This window comes from Meleagris gallopavo, chromosome 1 (assembly GCF_000146605.3).
Source record: "Meleagris gallopavo isolate NT-WF06-2002-E0010 breed Aviagen turkey brand Nicholas breeding stock chromosome 1, Turkey_5.1, whole genome shotgun sequence".
Lineage (NCBI taxonomy): Eukaryota > Metazoa > Chordata > Aves > Galliformes > Phasianidae > Meleagris > Meleagris gallopavo.
The window spans coordinates 148,035,452-148,045,493 of NC_015011.2; the positions used below are offsets into that span (position 1 = coordinate 148,035,452).

Genomic DNA, 10,042 nt, shown 5'->3' on the forward strand with positions numbered 1-10,042 from the left:
TTAAAAAAAAAAAAAAAAAAGTGATTCTAGCTGCACTGTGTACCCTATAAACAAATGCAGTAACTTTGGCAAGACAAATAAGTTTGCCTAGTATTTCTCACACATAGAATCTCCATCACATAGAGATAATTTAGAAACTAATTTTATTTTGGGCAATGTGTCTTTTAAGCTCTTAAATTGACAGATCAATTTCTATATCATTTCTGAATTCAAATAACATCGTGTTATACAAGAACTTCATACTTCATTTACTCTTATAATTGTGCTTAGTAAGAGCATTCCTTCACTTTTAATAATGCTAACCATACATGAAACAATATAAAAATATACAGACATCTTTCTCCTTGTTTATATGCTTTTCAGACTATTGCTTCCAGCTTCTATTCTTCAGAAAATGACACAAGTTAATAATTGATGCATTACAAATGTTCTGACCAAATCTTATATGTTTATTTTCACACAGGTCAATTGCTGCAGAAGAGACCAAGGCACCTGCATGCTTTCCAGGAAATATTCAATATACATTCTGATTTCTCCTAACTGTTTACGAAACAGAAAATGATTATCTATGGCTTTTGCAGGAGAATATCTGAGGCACCACAGTTTTCACTAGTTAGGATGAAAAATAACTGTGGTGTCACAAAGAAACCATAATATTTAACCATTTCCAAGGACTAAATATCCTTTGAGAACGACAACACACCTGAAACTGGTAAGGGGTCTGGAGCACAAGTCTAATGAAGAGCAGCTGAGGAAGCTGGGATTGTTCAGTCTGGAGAAGAAGAGGCTCAGGGGAGATCTCAATGCATTCTACAATGTCCTGAAGGGAAGTTTTGATGAGGAGGGGTTTGGCCTCTTCTCCCAGGCGACAAACAGGACCCAAGGAAATGGCCACAAGTTGTACCAGAGGGGATTTAGATTAGATATAAAGAAAAACTTTCTCTCTCAAAGAGAGTTCAGGCACTGGAATGGCCTGCCCAGGGAGGTGTTGGAGTTGCTGTCCCTGGCAATGTTCAAGAGGCGTCTGGATGAAGTGCTACGAGATATGGTTTAGTAGCTTGTGATAGTAATGGTGACAGGAAGGCAGTTGGACTAGATCATCTTGTAGGTCCTTTCTAACCTTGTGATTCTATGATTCTGTGATAATCAGAATGTGCTAGAATATGGAGAATATCAGATATAAAAACTAAGGTTTTGAAAAAGCTATTTTTACATTTCTTCATAGTATCCATTTTAAGTTTTAACCTAGGATTCCCTGATATTATAATATTTTATAATGTTTTTCTGATGGACTTAAATAAATGTTGGTTGGAAAAGATCCCTGAAAGTCACTGAGTGCAACCCCCAGTTGAGTGAAATTGGGTAATGCCAAAAATACCTCAGGCTAGCGATTTTATTTATTTATTTATTCATTTATTTTTAACTAAGGAATTAAAACTAATTATCAATTCAAATTTCTAAAAATTTCATCAAATCTGATAGGAGCTTAACTTGACACCTATTGTTTGCAAATATCATTGTCTCTACATGTTTAAAATACTTTTACTCAAGTTTTCAATGAGGTTTTTGTTCTCCAGTGGCTCAGTGGATTCTTTGTAACAAGACATTATTTTCAGTTAATCTAATTTTAGACTGAGATCATATTTTTTTTTATCACTATAATTTTACTTGCATCTTCTCCTAACTCAATATATAAGTGTCTGGTAGATGGATGATATTTCTTTTTAAGGAAAATCCAACAGAAAAGTTTGGATGGGAAATTTTGTGAATCTAAAGAGAATTAATTTTGTGTGAAAATGGAAATTACACTTTGCACCTCAAGGCAGAGCAACAAAAATCTTATGGCAAAATGTTTCAGGCTGTCTTTCATTAGAATAACTTTGCAATGTTTTTCTAGTTTATAGTAGACAATGTGAAATGTTTGTAACCAGTGAGATCTTTGAAATTCAAAGTTCGTCTTTGCACTACACTAATAGGGAAGAGTAATTATGGTAATGTGTTTCTTAATGACCACACATTATATTATAATGTAAAGAACTAAAGTGAATTTGAATGCTTGCTAAAATTGCTACAATTTTTATGAAATATTTCACATAATAGAGTTTAGATTCCTGCTGGATTCCCTTTCATTGTATCTCCAAAGACAGCAGAGCATGGTTGCATTTCTTGGATCCTCCCTTCCAAACACTTCTTACATTTGGCTTAAGAATGGTACAGACAGCAGTTTGACTGTTCATATTCAAAAAGATGAGATTATTCTTACGTAGGGAATAAATAATCTTAATGTAATATTAATGAAAGATCAGAAAAGAGTGTTTTTTTAAAGAGGAATTCAAATGCCAAAGGAAAATAAGACTGTGACAACACTTCTAATTTATTATCTTGTATTTTAAAATAGCAAGTAGTGTGGTATGTTATAGCAATTTTCCTAAGAATCCCCAAAAATACAAAGGGAAGAATAAAGAATGACTATATAAATATCAGATAATCATTATTTTTGTCTGCTTGTTAGATTAACATTAGTTTAACCTCACTTTTCCTCCTGTGTAGGGTGATATAAATGATTGCTTTTCACTTGTAGATTACATTTTCTTCTCATCTGTTTCTACCCTTAACAAAATAACACCCCCCTCTAGCATGCAGATTAAATCATTTTAAGTTGCAGCATAAATAAATGCCTAGAAGTTGTCAACTGAAAATCTTAGTTATTTCATAAAGCTGCAGGTGCTAGAAGTGGTGTAATGAAGTACAGACAGCTGCAACCATAGGCTCCAGCCAACTGGAGTATGTCTTCAGAGTGACACTGAGCGTAACAAAACTTCACTATGTTTACTTCCAAGAATGTTATCACTGTAGTTTTAAAAACAGAATAAATCAAGAGACATGTCCACAAAATATAGCAAAAGTCTTATTAATGTTATTGTAACCCTATATATTTTCCTCATTACAACCTGAAATATGGTTGGTAATAGCCATTCATATTCATCTATAAAGTAACTGATAATTACACTGTCAGAAAGAAAAATGGGGAAAAAAAAAGCTATTGGAAGGCTGAAATTAATCAAACAAGTGACCCATCAAGTTACAACCAAATAGAATATTTAAAAGTTAAAATGTTCAAGTACAGCTGAATCCTAAAGAAATAGCAAAGAATAACAGATGAGACATTATTATCTAAAAACCTTTTCCTTAAAAAAAATGCATATTAAACTATGTTTTGTTTTATGTTTATGACAGCATCCTTTGTTAAAGAGAAGGAAAATAAATTAAATAGCTTTGAATTACAGGTATTGAGTTCTCAAGGTTTTGTTCTCTTTACCAGAGATTTCATGAAATATATGATTTTATTTTTATTATAGTGTAGAATGAAAACAGCTGTAACAGTTATGACATATATCATCAAGTAGCAATTAGCTGTAAGACAGCAATATTTTCAAAGAGAACATATCTTCACAAAAACTTCTCTGTTTTTATTTGTATGTTTGTTTTTTTAATTGCATCCTAACCAATATCCATTAAGAAATAATTCTGCAGTCACAATTTTCAATTCAATCTTCTCATAAAGGACCTGATCATCTAAACTGCTGGGCATTCACCTTTTCACTGATGGCTAATCTGAGTGATCATAGCTGCAAATGATTAGTGAAGGACTCCTAAAGCTTTACTATTAATCTAGTATTCACTAAATTCTGTCAAGGAACAAATGATGATTTATCTCTTACCTTTTCTGAATTTGTAAAAGATAATGGTTGCTGTTTCTTCTGCTAGATAAGAGATTCTGAAATTTATAAGATCCTTATTCGTTGCTAGAAAAAAAATGCAATCAATGTACCTAAACTCATATTTACTTAATTTCAACCAATGTAAGACACCACTTTTATTCTGCACAGTTCCATCTTGATGCTTAAGTCTTTGTGATGGAGCACAAGCAAAAGAATGTGTGGCCACTTTCCTCTCACCTGCTGCAGACATTTTCTGTGGATTTTGTTTCTACAGAATATTCCACAGGAAGGGATTATACCCCATGGTCTTGGCAATGCTGATGCACTCAGAATTTTGACTTAATGTGGGATGGTGGGGAAAGGAAGGAAGGAGCTCCTATCAACTGTGTGTGGTTTCTAAGTTAGAAATGAAAATAGTGCAAAATCAAAGTGAAACTCTTGAAACTTCAGTTCCAGGGTATAGTGCTGTGTAAAAATCTTTGAATCCAAACAGAAACCTCCTGTGATTTCTCACAGAACAAATTCGTATGAAATAGCATTTTTTCAGCAAAGTTTGTAGAAATTTGTGCACAGTCAAAACCAAACTTCATTCAAGAATAAAAGAATGAAATATGCAAAGACACATGAGGATTTTCTTTTTCTTACTAAGAGATTAGGCACTGCCAGCATTGACATTGTGTAAATCCTAAAAGTAAGTGACAAGTCTTGGCCAAACAACTGTGATTAACAATAATAAATTGTTATATAAAGAGTTATAACTGTCATTTTGGCCAGATGGGAGTTAGGAACATAAGATATAGAAGGAAGAATTTGTACTGATAGCCATCTAAGGTTTCACAGCTGTCCCTTTTCAGCCATTCAGAACATCACAAAGCACTGTCCCAAATTTCCCTGTATATCCAGATATCTTTGGATGTTTATGAGGCAGCACACGGTAGAAAGATCTGGCTGGCTGGTTGCTGTTTCTTTGAATTTTCTATTACTTTATATTTTACCAAGTATGAGAGAGGAATCCTGGCAGTTATAAAAAATACTCACAAGCACACTATTAAGCATAAATCTGACTTATAAACCCTCCTGTGACTTGCTACTAAGCCTACAGATGTCAAGGTCTCTAGGTCAAAAGACAGCAGTGACTGCCCCATGCAATGGGTCATATTGTTCCTAAAGCCAGAGGAGGACCTCTAAGGCCCATACTTGCCATTGCACAGCCCCCTGCCAAGCCATCAGGCTGCTATCCTGTAGCTTGAAAAATAACTTGAAATATTTCTTGCAGTGGACACATCTCAGGAAATCACAGTTCCCTGCAGCTAAACACTCATCTGCCTGTCTCAGCTGGTCCCAGTGCCTCATTTTCATGGGAGAGGGGATGAGAAGTAATTTTTATATCAGTAATTTTTGTATGAAGATGTAAAATTTTATTTCCAATATCCCGTAATTTTTTTATTGCGTATTTTAAGCAATCATGAAAAACTGACGAAGTACTATCAACTGAGAATGTATTAATTTTACTAATAAGTACATGTGACGATTTTTGTTTTTTTTTAACCTGTCAGGTTTGTAGAATATATTACACTCAATACATCTTTTTAACCTGATAAATACAGGACTTCAGGTAAATGACCCCCATTTAAAAGATTGTATGTCTATTGTCTTGTCATTATGTTCACACACACTGTGACACTTCATACACTTCTTGCTATGCACTTGGATAGTTTTACTCTGCTCTTCACTGAATTTCCTTACGGAAACCCCCTTTTAGGAAACCAAAACTCGAAACAGTCCTGAAGGAAGCAATGTGGGAGAGCAATCTGCCCTTGAGATACTCAGGGTTATAACATTACTCTTGCTTGGAAAAAAACTCATTTCCTCTTCTGATTGCCACTTTATCCTGCTATTTTATATCATGTTCCAGTACGGTAGGATCTGTTACATGTATGTGAATTGCTGTTAAAAAAAAAAAGTTTTTAAAAAATTATTATCAGTCACACTAGAAAAGCTGGTCAAATTTCTTTCTGTGTGTATATACATATTTGTATCAAAGCTCTTCCTTTGAAGAGCACCGAAGTATGTATGCATGACCACATGCATGTAACAACTAGAAGGTTTTTCATTAATTACACCTCTAAACAATTCAGAGGTGCCTGGAGGATAACAGGAATTAGATGAAATAGATGAAAAGAATAAAGGAAAACGACAGTGAGAAGGAAACCTTTGTAATGCTCTCTCACTCATTTTTATATACTATAGCTCTAATTACTTCCCTGAAAATAAAAATGAGAAATGGAGAAGAAAAATTATGCACACAGTAGGAGAGGATGGTCATGAGGTACATACAAACACTTATAACCAGAGTATTTATGAAATAGTATAATAATCAATCCTGTGATAGCTGGAGGAATGCAGACGCCCATCCTTGAATGAGGGGGTACACAATAGGCTGATGGTTATGTCTGGCCCACTAAGAATTGCCCCTTCCACGGGGGGAACGCTCTGCCATAGCTGATCAGATTAACACCTGAATGATGGCTTACAGGGGTTGTTTCTAAACCAGGGAAACTCCAGGATAGTAGACCAGCCCACCATGAGCCAGCAGCTTCTACAGAGAGATTTACAAGGTTTACTCAGTCAAACTTAATTGTACAAATGGCAGCATTAGGCAGTGCTAATAATGAGGATGTAAAAGAAGGCACAGAGAAGTCATGGTACCTTTCGTCAGGGTTTGAAAGAGAAGGGCTGCTAATTGACCCTGCAAGCTCCAGTAATAGTTCACTGGACTCTCTGTCCAGATGGGCACTCAGAGTAAAGGCTGCCTCTCCAGCTGGAGTGTCTCTTTCACCTAACTCAGAACTGTCTGACATTTGTAGCCAAACAGCTGCTGAAGGGGGAAGCTCTTCAAGACAGATAGGGAAGGAGAGAAGGAACAAACTGCCTTAACTGTATGGAGCTGGACAACAGTGATGAAAGGTTGAGACTCTCTGGGTAAATCATGGAAAGGATAAAAAGGTTGAAATTATAATCAAGATCAATCTTGACCCACCAAGAAAGGAGATACATGAAATGTTCTGTAGACAACTAGAAGTCTCTTGCTCTAATGGGGGATTTCAATTACCCATATATCTACTAGAAGTACAATATAGCACAGAGGAAATATGCCAGAAGAATCTTGCAGTTTGTGGAGGACAACTTTCTGATACAGGTTGTGAGGGAGCTAACATGTGGCAGTGCCCCACCTATTGTTTGCAAACATGGAAGATCTCATAGAAGATGTGTTGGCTAGAGGTGTTTCAGGCAGAGCAATCACAGAAGGATACATTTTCATCTTTGGTGAAGGAGTCAAGGAAGGCTGGAACTTCTTCAAGAATGAAACCTTAAATGTTCAGGAGCAGGCCATCCCAATGCCAAAAGTTGAGCTGGCAGGGTAAAAGACCCTGTTCTGCAGCACAGTTGTAGAATTCACAGTTCAAGATGTGAATTTGGGTCTCCTACCAACTCTGATGAAGTAGCAGTATTAAGCACCAGCAAGCCAAGCTGGTAGCGACGTCTTGTGGGTTTTTTTTTTTGTTTGTTTGTTTGTTTTTTGATTGGTTAGAAACAGAAATATTGAGATAAAAGCAGACTGACTCCTGTTCTTACCCCTGTAATCAGAATAGTTCCAAATAATGTTTATCAATAAGGTTATGAGTGCTTTATGCTTTATATATAAAGATATAAACCCAAATACATATATATATATATATATATATGCATGTATAAAAACTGAGAACAGTGCTCCACCTGTTGTTTACAAACAGAGAAGAACTGCAGAACTTGAAGGTGATGTGACAGAGATTTTCTCAGGCAGAACAAACAAAAAATTACATTTTTTTTTAATCTTTGGCAAAGGAGTCAAAGAAGGCTGGAACTTCTTCAAGAAGTCTGATCTTCTTGGCTGACCAAAGAGCTTCATTTGGAATAGAGTTATTAGCTCAGGAAGAATAGGGAGGAAACATATGAGGGCAATGGAGATGTCAAGCTGTGCAGGAAGAAAATTATAAAGGCTAAAGTCCAACTGGAACTCAGTTTGTCTAGTGCAGTAAAAGACAATAAAAAAGTTTTTATGAATACATCAAAAGAAAAAGAAGGATTAAAGTGAGTCTTCATCCTTTATTAGATGTGAGGGAAAATGTAGTGATGGAAGATGAGGATAAGGCTGAGTTACTTAATTCTTTCTATTCCTTCTGTCTTCATTAGTAAGTCCAGTTGTTTCCAGGATGCCTAGGCCCCTGAGTTGGAAGACAGTGACATAGAGCAAGATGAAGCACCTATAATCCAATGGGAACTTGTAGGTGACCTGCTGTATCATCCAAATGTTCATAAGTCTATGGGGCCAGACAGGATTCATCCAAAGGCTGCTGTGAGTGCTCACTACTCCACTTTGAATAATTTACCAGCATTCCTGGCTAACTGTGGATGTCCCAGCTGACTGGTCACTACTGAATGTGACTCCAATCCATAAGTAGGAATGAGGATTCAGAGAATTATAGGCCTGTCAGTCTGACCTTTGTCCCAGGGAAAGTTATTGCAAGTCATCACACAGAACATATGGTGCAACTGAGTAATCAGAAGAGGCATACGTATTTGAATATCAGAACCTGTTCATAGCCTGGACAATTGAGCAGCTTGTTGGGTGAAGTTGGCTGGATGACTTGCTTCAACGAGTCATTAGGAATTTTAACTTGCTGCTGGTCAATCACTGGGGAGGCCAATTTTGTTGATTTTATCAGTAAGATAGATGAAGGGATCAAGTGTTTACTCAGTAAGTTTGAAGACAAATCCAAGTTAGGTGGGGCTGTTGATCTGCTTGAGGGGAGGAGACTTTGCAGAGATATCTGGATGAGCTAGAGCCAATCACATGACATTCAACAAGGCTAAGTGTATAGGGTCACAGCAGTCAAGAAAAAAAGTGCATCAGCGCCCAAAGCCAAATTCAAAATGAGACATAGTGTAAGTGACAAGTGCTGTAGTAAAACTCCCAAAAAAATCAATCAGTTCTGAATTAAACAAGGTGAGTAAAAGAAAGCAGTCCTGAATATTACAACAGCAAAACAGAAATCTCTCCATACAAGAACAACAATAAAAATAAGCTACTTTAATGCATTTTAGTTTATTTACTTTTTAATCTTATTCATTTATTTTTCAGAGAAATTTTGATGGTAACTGAATTTGAGGTCATAGTGATCATTTATTTTTTTTCATGGGGTACAGCTGGAAGGGAAAGTACAATCTGTCAAATGATAAATAAGCAATTATTTTTAATCAGAAAACGCTATATGATCTTCCTTTATATGAACATTCCACGTAACATTCATACTAATTGTGGAACTTAGTAGAACTCCAAGAAGTCTCCAACATTTTTTCTTTTTTTTCCTTGAAAAGCTGTAGATGTCGATTGCAAAAAATGATCGCTCAATTTGGAATTTGGCCTAGGAAAAGGCAGAATGATTTTCATTAGAATGCAATTTATTTTTAGCAAAATTATTTTGTACAAATTCATCTTTCTATGGTCTTAATGCAAGTATTGTTAATAACGTTCCCTTAATCTATCAGTTAAATGTATGCACTTAAAAATAAAAAAAAAAAGCAAGACAAACATTTTGGCTTCCTAGTAGGAATCCTCAGTTTCCATTAGCTATAAAAGATTCTTCTTCACAGTCCGTTCTTTAGAATGCTTACATATCAGTTGGTTCATATATGACTCATAAAAATATTTTTGTATTGAGTTGATTAACTTTTCTTCAGAAAAAGAGGCATTATTGAATAAAGGTCCCTCATTAGATTGCACTGTTATTATTATCTTTATTTACTGCACTGAGGAAAAAAAGCCTGACTAGCTCAGTTTTCTTCTGGGTTATGGGAAGTATTCTCAGTGGAGAATAACACTAAAATGTTTATCTATACAATACCTCAGTGCAATTAAAAGTTGTTCATTCTACTTTCATCCCTACTTCAAGATCTAACTTTCCAAAAAGTTAAATGAAACATTACTGGTCATTTCTGTCACAAAGCTGGAACTTCCGTAATCTTTTTTTTTTTACTTATTCACTGCTTTCGGATTGAAACTTTCCTTTACTGGAAATGTTTGCTTGTTGTCTTTGCTTTCACGTTTCCACAAACTTCTGCTAGAGAGGAGCAGACCTTTTTCTTCTTGTCAGTAGTTTTGTCCTGATGCTTCACATCACAGCTGCTCTTTGCTGGTGGTCTTTGCTGCTGCTTCTCTCTTATTTGTTTTTGGTTTTTGGAACTCTCCCAACAAAATGGGGAAAAGTTAAATGTCTATT

General features: G+C 35.6%; 2 long non-coding RNA genes across 2 annotated transcripts in view; one reads left to right on the forward strand and one right to left on the reverse strand.

The window, feature by feature from the left end:
- LOC104917455 overlaps window positions 1–905 on the forward strand; it is an 18,898-nt gene extending 17,993 nt beyond the window's left edge. Inside the window, exon 3 of the long non-coding RNA XR_796865.3 lies at window positions 464–905. This is a non-coding gene — a long non-coding RNA (uncharacterized LOC104917455). The remainder of the gene's footprint in view (window positions 1–463) is intronic.
- A 7,968-nt stretch (window positions 906–8,873) lies between these two features.
- Window positions 8,874–10,042, reverse strand: part of LOC104917456 — a 5,436-nt gene continuing 4,267 nt past the window's right edge. The window contains exon 3 of the long non-coding RNA XR_004158872.1: window positions 8,874–9,187. This is a non-coding gene — a long non-coding RNA (uncharacterized LOC104917456). The remainder of the gene's footprint in view (window positions 9,188–10,042) is intronic.